We start from the raw sequence: 13,416 nt of genomic DNA, 5'->3' as shown, positions 1-13,416 counted from the left end.
CTGACAGTTTCCTGAAAACAGATGGAAGGGAGGGGAAGCCCCTGGCTGCTCACAGTTTGCAGAAGTGGTCCAACCACGTCCGTCTCCAGCCCCGGTTTGCAGGGACCTGGCTGTGGGCTCCGTGTCTCCTGTACACTGCAGATGTATTTTTTTTTTTTCCCCTCCTGTCCCCGCCACACTCTTCTGTTTATTTGTATGTAAGACATCGCTACTCTGTAAACACATCACACAGGGCCCCGGAGCCTTTCAAACAGCTCATTGCAGCAAAACGCGCCCGATCCGCGGTGGTCCCCGATTTTTAAAACATTTTTTTTTTTTTTAAATCAAAACAAGCAAAAAATAATTTAAAAAAAAAAAAAAATCAAACGTTATCTGTCGAGACGTGCACGAAGCTTGCACGAGACACGCCGTCCATCTACGTGGGTCCACACTGCGTCCCACACCTAAGAAATGCAGCGACAGATGGGAGATCAAGCTGTCCAAATTTTCAGAACAAAAAGCGGGGAAAAAAAAAAAAAAGAAAAGAAAAAACATGTCTGATGGGTTCGAGCGCAAACGCTGGTAGTCAGGGCTTATCGCCTTTGGCTGGGCAGCGCATCCAAGTCGGAATATTTCAAAGGCTTAAAAGAAAAAAAAAAAAAAAAAAAGATAAATAACCCGGAGAACACACGTGAAAACGGCACCTACCTCATCCGCGGAGAAGCTGCATCGGCGGAGCGTTGTTTTTACGCAGCCGGATTTTCCTGGGAGACCCTAAGGAAGGTGCAGAAGGTGCGACTGGGGAAGATGCATTCGGTGCAGGCGCCCGGGCTCGCTCCAATCCCGGCCAGCTTTGCTTCTCCAAGGGAATGCCAAGGACCACCGACACCGCCTTTCGCGCAGGAAATTCGTTGTTTGTGTCGTAAATAGTCTTAGGGGTCAGGCATTAAAAGCCGCTCAGTGGGAACAGGAAGGGCAGAGCGAGGTCTGAATAAGAGCTCTGTGCTGAGACAGAGACCCGGGAGAGAGACGGGTCTGCAAGAAAAGGAGAGATTGAAGAGAGAGTGGCCCCGAAGCCTCCCTGCTCCCCCTGCGCTATTGGACAAAACTGAATGAAATTCAGGGAGCCAGCAGCCAATAGATGTCCGCACTCGGCCCCATCGCTACAGAAACCAGAGCCGCTGCTACAAGCCCGTGCACAGAGCAGCTAATCCCAGTGCAAACCAGCTGTAACCGGGAGATTCCCGGTGCCCGGGTGGTAGGTAGCCCAGGTGAGAGTCACCCTGGGCCCCGGTACCGGAGGCGCACGGAAAAAGCGCGCTCCCGGGTTTTCTCTGCGCTCTGCAAATGCCCTCGGCGCGGTGTAACAGTTGCAAACATCTTTAACTCTTTCAATTCACCTCTTTCAACGGGGAGCTACTCCTGGTGCTCAGGTTGACCAATATGTTACTCTTCTTGCTGTTACAGTGATTTTTTTTTTTTCATTGGAAACAATGATATCCATGGGGGGGGAGGGGCAGCAAAATTAGAACAAAGTTGCAAAGGACTTGGACCGATGGATTGATGCCTTTTGTGTGTTTGTTTTTTCTCCCCAGGGAATGGTTTTGAGCAATAAGATACTGGCCATGTTGGTACCATTGGCCAGTTATTTTTAAATACCCCTGTTGATTGTAGGGGGTCTAGGAGTTGAATTTCCCACTGGACATCAGGTTTGCCCAGATGATGTGATTGATAGTTACTGTAGGGTTAGAGAGAACTCGTGTTACCTGGGCAATGTGTGAAGTCTCTACTCGGTAGAAGAGGGGGCACTGTATGGTGGTGTGGGGATATGAACACAGCTTCTAAATCAAGATTGCTTGATGGTAATCATGCAGAAAATTGTAAGATGCAGAAAATGTAAGTAATCAGGTTGCCCTAGCTGGTTTGTCTCAGTGGTTAGAGTGTCTGTCAGCCCTCGGACTGAAGGGTCTCAGGTTCGATTCTGACCAAGGTCATATACCTCAGTTGCAGGCTCGATCCCCGGCCCCGTCGCAGCACGTGAAGGAGTCAACCAATCGATGTCTCCCTCTCTCATCCATGTTTCTCTCTCTCTCTCTCTCTGCCTTTTTCTCTCTCTGAAAAGCAATGGGAAAAAATATCATCAGGTAAGGATTTAAAAAAACCCACAACATAATCAGCTCAATATCGCTGAGTGAAAACAGGACTCGACAGGCAAGACCCTTTAAATTAATGTCTGCTGTTCTCAAAATTATTTCACAGGCTTATGGGTTTATTTACAGGAGAAAAAAGGGTCCTGACACTTACCCCGTAGGCCGACCTCACAATTGCTTCTGCGTTTAGGAAGCAAACGAAGGCACCCTAGCTGTTATCATTATTTGGTTGGATGACATCACTAGGGGTTTCTCACGAGTTTTAAGAGAAGGAATGAATGTTGGGGGTCATGGCCAATAGTGGGGAAGGCGATGGGCCCCAAGTCAGGGGGCTTCGTTTCATATCAAGGGCCTGCCCTCGCTCCTTTGGACTGGTTGGAAAGTCCCTTATGTTCTGTGTGTCTTAGAGACTAGATCTGTTAAACAGGGATGAATTATAGCTCTCTTATATGTTTTCTGGGGGTGATTAAGTGAGATACTATGTATGACAACACCTTTTACTAAAGTGAGATATAAAACACATATACTAAATATGTATATTCAATATGGGAGAAACATATGTTTTATATAAGCACATATTTTCTTCTATTGGATAGATATTTAAGATCCAAAAACATAATAGCATTGCTAATAAATATCGCTTTGCTCTCAAAATCTCTCCAAAATCGGTGACATACATCAATACAGATACAAAAATATAGACGTAAACATATATATTTCCCAATGTATTGTTTAGAAACAGCCCCAGCTTGAACACAGTAACAGATAGCCGTCCAGAAAGTGATTGACTTTGCCAAGAATGAATTAATTGATTGATTTATAAATGCATCAAGCGTCTTATTTTTAGCACAGGCATAATTCTAAGCAGTGAAATTGCATTTGTGAGCAAGCCATCCATTTATTTTCGAAGGCGCACACGGCCTCATAAATGAGGTAGCCAGCGGCACAAGAAAAAAATATGATCCTAAGGAGGTGTGAGACAGTCTTATGATGTATGAATTCATACGGACCCATGGAAGTGGAGTCTTGAAGGAGGCGTCTTTGGAGGAAGAGAGCTCTGAGCAAAGAAGGAATGATAAATAGAGTGTGGAAAGAAGAGAGATTAGCCTAGAGGGTCAATGAATGTCCTGAGACCTATCTATGAAGATCTTTAAAAAATAAAAAATAAAAAATGTTTGTGTTGATTTTAAAGAGAGAGGAAGGGAGACGGAAAGAGAGAGAGAGAAACATCAAGGATGAGAGTCATCAATCAGCTGCCTCCTGCACGCCCCCTACTGGGGATCGAACCAGCAACCCGGACATGCGCCTTGACCGGGAATCGAACCCCTGACCTGGTTCATAGGTTGATGCTCAACCATTGAATCACGCCAGCAGGGCCTATCTATGAAGATCTTGAATGCCTTGCCTAAAATGTGGGCTATCTCCAGTAGGCAGTGGGGACCCAATCATATATTTTAAGCAGGTGATAGAGGAAGAATAATCACGTTTATTTTAAGACCGTCACTCTGGTGGCTATCGGGAGAATGCATCGGGAAGGGACAAGACAGAAAGCAACAGAAATATTTTCTGAGACTGTTGCAAAGATGGGTGTCCTAAAGAAACTGAGTCATAAACGACAGAGATTGAGAGACAGGAGAAAATTAAAAATCAATTGGTATGGATAAAAGAGGTCATTTTTAAATACATTAAAGCAAGGAAAAAGTGAATTTGGGAGGAAGGGTTCAGATTCACGGGTCAAGTCTCAATGCGTGTCTTAGTGTGTGGGTCGGCTGGTTGGCTAGCAGGTCGCTTCCCTGGGACATGGCGCCTGGGAGAGGTCAGGCAAGGACATGCTCACTTCTGTCCAAACGATCTTATTGAGATTAAAAAAGAATACTTACGCAGACAGGGTAATTATTTTAAGAAAGAGTGAATGTAAATTTTTTTTTTTCTAATCCTAATTACATGAGGTCAGGGTCAGAAGAGAGAAAATGAAACACACCATTTCTTAACCAATGGGAGAGCACATTGTAATACCGAGCATGGAGTTGTACTGTTTTAAATCCAGGATTCTCTGGATGAGGTAAGGGTATAATTCTTTGTGCTTTCATCAAAAATATAATTACGGAGTGTGGCAAGAGAGGGAAACAGGTCGTAAAAAGATATGAAACAATAGGGTGGCGAAAAGGACCCGTGGATATATGAGCTGGGCTTGGTACAAGAGAAAGGGGAGAAATCTGAAATGTAATTTATATGATACAATTGCTCTTTCTGATGATTCCATCTCATTATCTCCGTCGATCACATTCTGATACAATGTTGCTGTAAGGTTAACACTATTGACTCTAAATGTAGCATTGGCCAAACCAGCTCTGCCCCTGGGCAACACTAACTCATATTGTCTCTACTAATACAATGGTTGAAACAACACTGAAATATGATTAAGTAAAATAATAATTATTAGTGCAGTGGCAATATATACTCTTTTATATATTGCGTCACGCTACTATGTATACTACATAAGGTACTTAAAATCCAATAAGGTAATAAATCAGGCTCTTCAATTACTAAAACCCAAGGTAATATACGATGTATGTTAGGTTGGAGTCATATGAGAGGCATAGCACGCTTCCTGTAGGGATATGAGAAAATCCTTCACAGATAAACAAGGTTTTTATGGACAATTGGGTAGCAGAGTTGGGAAATCATTTCAGCTTCACAAAGTTGAGGAAAAAGACATAGACGTAGAGAAGACAGAGGTTATAAAAGATCAAGATAACTAAGGATCACCCGATTAGCATGTGCCTGGGATTTTATTAATAGGTTTAGGAGACAGGCACAAAAGTTGGATGCGCTGATCACTCCAACACACAAGACAATATCTTTCGATAACGTGCAGATTCTGTTTCCTCTTTTTTTCCTGATCAGGTTGGAAGGTTCCATAAGAACTTTTCAACGCGATGGACCATGGACCAAACGCATGCAGTCAGCGTTCTTGGTGCCCAAAGCTCCCTGGGTCTTACAGTTCCCAGTACAGCCATTTACCCCGATAGATGAATCTGAGAAAGCGGACCTGCCTTTCTCAGAATGGGAATGAGTCAGGCAACATTACAGTAGATCTTCTTGAATGTATATATATTTTTATTGATTTTTTTTTTTTAAGAGAGAGTGAGAAAGGGAGAGGGAGGGAAACATCCATGCGAGAGAAACTTGCACGCCCCCTACTGGGGATGGAGCCAGCAACCCGGGCCTGTGCCCTGCCCGGGAATCGAACCTGTGACCCTTCGGTTCCTGGCTCGACGCTCAATCACTGGACCGCACTGGCCAGGCTGCAGCAGATCTTCTCATTGAGCTCCAGACGTCAAAACACATTCGACCCCTGTCGATCTTAATCGAGAGTCAGGAAACTTTTATTTGTTAATCATAAGCCAACAGCTTATGAAACTATCCTTAAAGGGTATAAAATTACACACACACCCACCCCGCAGAGATTAAGGAGGTGCATTTTGTTGACAGAAATTTAAACATTTACATCGCCCTTTTGAGAGATAAAAGCGTCACAAAATTTTAGAGGGCTTCCGTCAGACCTCTTTTAGGATTTCATTGCTACCGTAGCTGGTTTTTTCTCTCCCTGTGTCGTCACTCAGGGGGCGAGGCTGACAATTTTACTGGGGATGACAACCACAGAGTTGCCGTTAAAATACTACGTGTGGAAAGACGCGTTCGAGGAAACTTTGTTTCCGCAACGCTTTAGGATCGCAGAGAATTACATGTTTGGATGGCAATAAACTCAGTGAGCCTTTCGGCGGCAAATTGCTCGCGTTAAGTATATAGGTAGCTGACGGGCAACATTGGTGTTTATTCCGGGGAGTGGGTAATTTTTGCGTAACGGAATTTTTCCACCAAAGGGCTCAGTCGCAGCATATTTAAAGGGCTTTCCCAAACGCTGGGGCCAAGAACGATCTTGAAATCTAGAAATAATGAGGTCCTTATCGTTGCAAAACGTTGGAGAGGCGCCCGCAACTGTATGCGGGTCCGTCTGAGCTGTTGACAAGTGAATTTTTCCAACCTGCCTTTTGGGTGGAGTTGGCTGTATCTTCAGTAATAATCTGTCTGAATACTACCTATTTATTTATTTTTTTTTTAATTCTCACACGAGGACATGATTTTGTTTGATTTTAGAGACAGGAAGGAAAAGTGAGGGAGAGAAATATTGATGTGAGGGAGAAATATCGACCGGTTGTCTCCTAAACACCCCCCACCCGGGCCTGGGATCGAACCTGAAACCCGGGTATGTGCCCTGCCCGGGAATCGAGCTTGTGACCCTTCGGTGATTCGGGTGATGCTCCAACCAACTGAGCCACACCGGCCAGGCAATGCTCCCTGGGGAATCAGCTCAGGAAAACGACACGGGAAACCTGAATAACCTCTAGGAACCCAGCTTCACTTTCACGGTCGCAAGTCTAACAGCTTGGCCACGTCGCCTTTTGAATTTTCGCGGGGGTATTTCCCGTTAAGACAAATCACCATAAAACTGTAATCGGCAGGGAGCTCTCCCAGTTCCCCACCTGTTGCTGGGGGAACTGGGCTTCTTGTGATGTCATGAGAAAAGGAATTTTCTGAGCCTCGCACTAGGCAATGAATGATGTTTATTTGCATGGAGTTAAATCCCTGGTCCCATTTCTCTTTGCCCCACCACGGAAGACGGCCCATTTTGGTTTCATTAGAGCAGGGATTAGAGCCGTTGCCCAGAATTTCCTTTCCGGGTTGGGGCTCAGTCCAATCCAGCATCAGGGTAGCTTAGTCTGTGTTCCCCGCTGCAGTGTGTGGAGTCCACAGGGCCATCATCCATGTGGCTATGGAGGGAACCCAGGCAAATGCAAGAGAGACACACAAGACCCAAGAGCGCCAAGAGCCAAGAGAGTGAACTCTTTCATTTGAGGACAATGTACTCCCCAATTTTCTCAGGTTCATAGTGGCCTCAGCCCATCTAGCCAACTATCTTTGTTTCCAGGTTTGACTGACAGGCAGCTTCCCCACATCACCCCAAGTTCACCGCATGTGCACCCATCTCCCCCTTTGTTGGACCCCTTCCCCCAGTGTTTTGCAGGCAATGGGCCGATATTTCCCTGGGGAGTGTGACGTTGCATCTCCCTGGTGAAGCTGCCCACACGGCTATGCCTGTAATGTCTGGCCTCCCTTTTCTATGATTAATAACTCACTAATTACATCAGTATCATAACCATTTGAGACAACGTCTTCCCTTGGGGTTATTTTTTTCATTTGGAAAATGAGAAGAACAAATGATCTCTCCTCCTTCCAGCCCACCCTCCGCGAGTCTTCTTGCTAACCCACCTGTTGAAATACTCCAGTGTTTATCTCCAAACAAGTTTAAGTATGGCCAAAAGAACCATTGCCGTAAAATAACAGTGTGGAGCCCGGCCAATGTGGCTCAGCGGTTGAGCATAAACCTACAACCTGGGCTATCGCGGTTCGATTCCCGGTCAGCACACATGCCCGGGTTGGGGGCTCAATCCCTAGTCGGTGGACTGCAGGAGGCAGCCGATCCATGACTCTCTCATCATTGATGTTTCTCCCTCCCTCTCCCTTCCTCTGAAATCAATAAAACACATACCGTGAATTTTAAAAACACTTGAAAGCAAAGAAAGCTGATTCTGTTTTGGGGTAAGCCGGAGGGAACGCAGAGCTGAAATGGAGGTGTGTGTGTGTTTTTTCTGTTGTTGTTGATCCGCTGCCCTAATAGGTTTGCAGTCATCTGAATGGAAAGCACACTCAATTTATTTTCTAGACCTTGAAATTGAGCATCCAATTTGGTCCGGCCATTAAGTCCCTCTTGATTTGGTCTGGGCATGAAGGCAAGCTTCAACAGGTTTGAATGATGAAAAAAAAAATTTTTTTTTTTATTGTTGACGCTATTACAGATGTTCCCCATCCCACCCCCCCGTGCCCACCTCCATCCAGCCCCGGCCACCCCTCCCTCTGGCCATCACTACACCGTTGTCTGTTTCTATGGCTTATGCATCTATGTTCTTTGGCTAATCCTTTGATCCAGCTACCCCACCACCCAGTGCTTAAAATAAATACCCTCCAGCCTGGCTCAGTAGTTGAGCATCGACCTATGAACCAGGAGTCTGCAGTTCGATTCCCGGTCGGGACACACGCTCGGGTTGTGGGCTCGATGCCCAGCAGGGGGCGAGCAGGAGGCAGCCGACCAATGACTCTCATCATTGATGTTTCTCTCTCCCTCTCCCTCCCTCTCTCTGAAATCAATAAAGATCTATAAAAATAAATAAATAAGTAAGTAAATAAATAAATAAATAAATAAGGAAAGCAGATTTCAACTCTCCCCCCAGAAACTGAAACATGAACGTCTACATAAAAATAAAAAAAAAATTCGATTTACACATGTTCGTTTCCACGTTGACGTCATGGGATTTCCCACCCCGGGCTTACGCATTTCTTCCCTCCGATTCATTCTTTCGCAAAATCTAGAGCCAGGAACCTAAGAAATCTCTTCGTTAGTTGCACGGGGCCTTCAGCAAGGAAGCCGTCTGTTTAAAGTAGGTTATTTTTGTTAAGCAGGACGGGACTATTGTACACGGCGCTGTTGCGCTTATTGTTTATTAAGTATCAGACCCCACAGGGCACACAAACAGAGGCACTGTCTCTGTCATCTTCATGGGCGGACAAAACAGTCAGCGTGAGACATGGGAGCCTCCATCGAGCATCACACTGAACATAATTAACCTTCTGTTTCTGGAACCGTCGTTTCCTTTGGTGCCATAAATTCCAAATCACCGTAGCTAGCGACGCGTGTGCCTAAAATATCTGAGAAAGCGGACGGTGGAATTGGGCACATACTTTCAGCCAAAAGACAAAAGTGCAATTAAAAAAAATTAAAGAGTAAGAAAATATTAAAATCACTTCAAACAGCCCGGCCGGCGTGGCTCAGCGGCTGAGCATCGACTTACGATTCAGGGGATTGCGGTTCGATTCCCGGTCGGGGCGCATGCCTGGGTTGCGGGCTCGATCCTTGATGTTTGTATTTCTCTCTCTCCCTCTCCCTTCCTCTCTCTGAAACCAATAAAGATATTTTAAAATTACTTAAAATAAACAAAAAAACAATGTAAAGAGAGATTTGGCATCATGCACTTCCAACGTCAACAGTAAGTCGCCCAGAGCATATCTCTCTTCACAGTCCTTCCTCTATTCTGCTCGGAAATCCACAAAATTGGGCAAGAGAGGAATCATTCTATGGTGTTGTTTTACCCAGCTGATGTTTCTTTGTTTTTAAATATTTTTAAATTGAATTTTAGAGGGAGAGAGAGCAACATCGACGCGAGAGCGTAACATCAATGGGCTACACCAGGAATTGAACCCGCAACCCTGGCGTGTGCCGTGACCGGGAATCGAACCGGCAACCCTTTGGTCTAATGACTGAGCCGAACCGGCCAGGGTTGGTCAACGACATCTCGATTTTTTTTTTTTTTTCTTTGCAGTTGTCTACACGCATCCCATTGAAGAGCGGACGCCCCTCCGGTTACATCGGTGCCTGCAAAGCACTGCCCGACTTTTCATCTTTTAGCAAGAATAGCTTTTAGGACAAACCGCCCAGGCCTTGGGACCCTTATTCTATCTGACAAGAGGGTGAGGGCTGGGAAAAGATATGTCAGGGGTGTGGGGTGGGAGAAAACACCCTGGGGGGAGACGACAGCCCCCCGATGTAGAAAGAGGGACCCATCTTAACGGTTCATGGTGAAGGGGACCAGAGCTTGCCACTCAAAATACGCCTTTGGGGACGTTGATTATTTTAAGCTGGTTATTTTTAAGAACGGAAAGACTCCGGAGAAACCCTTGACCTTCCCCATATCTGCCTAAAATAATTTAGATATTTAATAAATATCTCTGGGAAGGGAGATATCGCCAAAGGTCATTGCAGCTTAACCTGAAGCAGGTGTGATAGGCGGGGAGGGGCCTAGCGAGGCCTGTTTGGCCCAAGTCCTTCCTGAGGTCCCAGCAGATGTTTGTTCGCCAAACCTTCTCCGGTCCATCTCCATGCGAATGACCTTCCTGCCCTTTGCACTCGGGGACCCCACCCCATTTCTCCTTAGCTCAGGAAGGCTTGTCATTCTCGGCCGGCTGACGTGCCCCCTGGTCTCACAGTGTTACGGTTCCCCGTACGTACATACGCAATAAGTTCAGTCATTTTCTCCCGTTCCTCTGTCTCGTGTGAATCTGGTTACTGATCCCACCAGGAGAAGGTAGAAGGAAGGAAGGAAAATTAATATATGGGGCCCCACCACGGCCAGGGGACCACCGAGAATTCTTAAAACTAGAACGTCCAATGTTTATTTTTGAAAGGGCCTCTCGTGCTTTCCAGGCCACAATCTGCCCCGAAAAATTTAGAGATTCAGTGGCTGCGTAAGAGTGTCCGTGGAAGGTCTGAAGCCCGTGGGGTGGCCGCTGGTGGAGACCCAGAAGGGTCAGAAGACAAACTTTATTTGCCGTGGGATGAAACCGCGTGATGGGCCGCCGTAGGCCCAAACGGGGACGGGCGAGAATTTGCAACCCCCACTGAGAGCCCCGGGGGGGGGGGGGCGATGGGCCATCAGAACAGAGGATGGGATGGGCCCTTGATCTTTGAAAAGGATCCCCTATTACCAGGGGAACGCCAACGACCGAAGGACGTAGGGGCCCCCCGATGACTGGCCCTAGGGCTCCATCCTGTAGTTACAAAGAGCAAAGTGCTCAGGCACAATCATCACCCAACACCTTCCCGACGATCAAGTTCAACGTTCCCCGTCCCCTCAGCTATTCGGCGCCCAGAACGTCTATCTGCGCCTGCATCGCTCCCCAAATATATATTTGGACACGGGAACGAGAGCAGAGACGAGCATAATAGTGTTTTTGGAAAGTGCCAAGTGGGTTCCAAAGATAATCTTATTTCAGCGAAAATAATGAAATGAGTGTTGCTTTCCCTCTAATTGCTTCAGCCTTAAAATCAAATGTGCTCGGGTTAACGCTTTCCTCCGCCTAATTGAATTTCCACAGCTCCTTTTTACTACGCGACCAGGTTATAGGGAGAGGTGATGTCGTTAATGAGATTACGACATAGTTATACAAAGTGATACCATTAAAGAAAATTCAGCCACAGTCATTTTTTTTTTTTCCCCCGTCTTTCTGGGATTTCACTCAGTGTCGCTATGACCTTAGATGTGACCTGCTGCACTCTCAAGGTCAGCCCTCAACATCTCCTTTTAATTTATAAACAGCTCTTCGAAGACTTACATTGTAGCTACTGTGTTAAGAAACAATAAGGTCAGAAATGTATCTTATATGTTCCCCTATGAAATTATCCAAGGTGTAGCTTTCTTTCTTTTTTAAAATATATTTTGTTTATTTTTAAAGAGAGAGCGAGAGAGAGAAACATCAATGTGAGAGCAGGACATGAATCGGCCGCCTCTTGCACGCCCCCTACTGGGGGAGTCGAACCCGCAACTCGGGCCTGACCGGGGACCGAACCATCAAACTTTAGTTGCACCGGATGTCGCCCAACCCGCTGAGCGCACAGGCCAAGGTCAAGGTGTAGGTTTCAAAAGAAGGACATTTCTTTCCGACATCCCCGGGCAGAACGTTCCATCTTTTTTGTTGACTTCATGCGCCATAATTTTTTTTTTTTTTTTTTTTGATAAATGGCATTTTTATTCCTCCGGGACATTTAATAAGATCCACCGTTCTCACGAAATAACTTTAAATCGATTGTCACATTTGCAGAGCTTTTAAAGCCCGGTGCCTGAAATTTCAACATCGGCATAAAAAAAAAAAAAAAATCATCATTTGTGACCTCACCCTGTTTTCACCCGTTTGCTGTGATTTTTTTTTTTTTTTCTTTTTCATTTTTCATCTTCTGCCCGAATGCTTTAGGGACCTTGTAAATCAACATCTTTCAGGTACCATATGGTTTTCTGTGTCCTAGCAGCCGGTGTTCGAGGGGCACGAAGGATGTTTCTGAGAGTGATGCTTGTTCTGAAACGGACGTTTGAAATGTGAGCTTGTTGCAAATGATGCCATTGTCATAAATGGTTATTATTGAACAAGAGAAGAGTAGAGGGGAGACTAGAGAATATAGGGGTGCTATTTATACAGCTCGGCTCGTTGAACACTCCCCAAGTCTGTTCCCTGCTGGCCGACGGCGGAAGGGCCCGGACGCAGGCCGGGTAAGGCCTGGGCGACGTGGGCAGGCGCCTGCCTGTCTGCAAGTCACACCTGGAAACAGGTAATTGGCCAGAGTCGGCGTGGCCACTGCGAGGGCAGGAAACCTGAGTATTTAAACTTCTGAATAAAGGGAGTTTTCCTCTCTCGGCTCTTGGCCCCCTTGGATTGCGGGTGGCAGGGGGCTCGCTCCCCTGCATTTGCCCACGTGGCTCATGCCCACGTGGGACCCACGCAATGGACTTTAATTAGCTTTAGCATTGAACTGGACCCTCAGCTGCAACATGCGGCGGAAACTCTGGACACGGGCCCTGCTTTTGGCTCTACTAGAGCCCCGGCTGCACCTCTTTCCGGACTGGATTAAGGGACGGGGGGCTTTGCAACCCAAGGAGTGCGACTCCAATAAAAACCACTCATTCCCCTGGGCGCGTCTTAGAAAATTCATTTTCTAGTTATATCCTAAGAACCCCACTCCCACGAGCAGGGAGAAGTTGGATTCTCCCGCAGCACCCACAGGGCAGGAAAATGCCACACGCCAGCCGTAGAAGAGAAGGAATGAGCAGCCCGAGGGGTGAGAGCCGTGGGACCCGTGTGATTTCACCCCCCAGAGAGGCGGGTAACAGAGCACCCGGCTGTGCCCTTGAGACCCTGAGCATCCGACCCAGAACCCCGACCTCAGAACCGGAGGGATACTAAATGGTGTGATTTAATGAATGTTTTCAGCTGCTACGATCCGGGATAATATGTTACACAGCAAGAGCTGACTGATACATGTAACAGTCCGCTATGCCCCAGGAGGAGAGAGTTTGACACCTTGCCTATGATCCTAAACACACGTTGCTTCTCTCTGACTCATTTGGCTCCTTAATGGGTGGGTGTAATCAGCAGCCTCGCATCTTAGGGTCATTATGTGGATAAAGGGTTGATTTTATTATTCATTTATTTATTCATTTATTTATTTATTTATTTATTATTATTTTTAAAAAATATATATTGATTTCAGAGAGAGGAAAGGAGAGGGAGAGAGAAAGAGACAGAAACGTCAATGATGAGAGAGTCATTGATCGGCGGCCTC

General features: G+C 46.2%; 1 protein-coding gene across 3 annotated transcripts in view; it reads right to left on the bottom strand.

The window, feature by feature from the left end:
• Positions 1-1,016, bottom strand: part of NLGN4X (neuroligin 4 X-linked) — a 134,645-nt gene extending 133,629 nt beyond the window's left edge. For all 3 annotated transcript variants that reach the window (XM_087829545.1, XM_087829542.1, XM_087829544.1), the window contains exon 1: positions 688-1,016. The gene's annotated coding sequence lies outside the window, so the exon portion shown is untranslated. The remainder of the gene's footprint in view (positions 1-687) is intronic.
• Between the last annotated feature and the right edge of the window lie 12,400 nt (positions 1,017-13,416).

The sequence above is a fragment of the Miniopterus natalensis genome, chromosome X (assembly GCF_054644295.1).
Source record: "Miniopterus natalensis isolate mMinNat1 chromosome X, mMinNat1.hap1, whole genome shotgun sequence".
Lineage (NCBI taxonomy): Eukaryota > Metazoa > Chordata > Mammalia > Chiroptera > Miniopteridae > Miniopterus > Miniopterus natalensis.
This window is presented reverse-complemented; position numbering and strand designations above follow the sequence as displayed.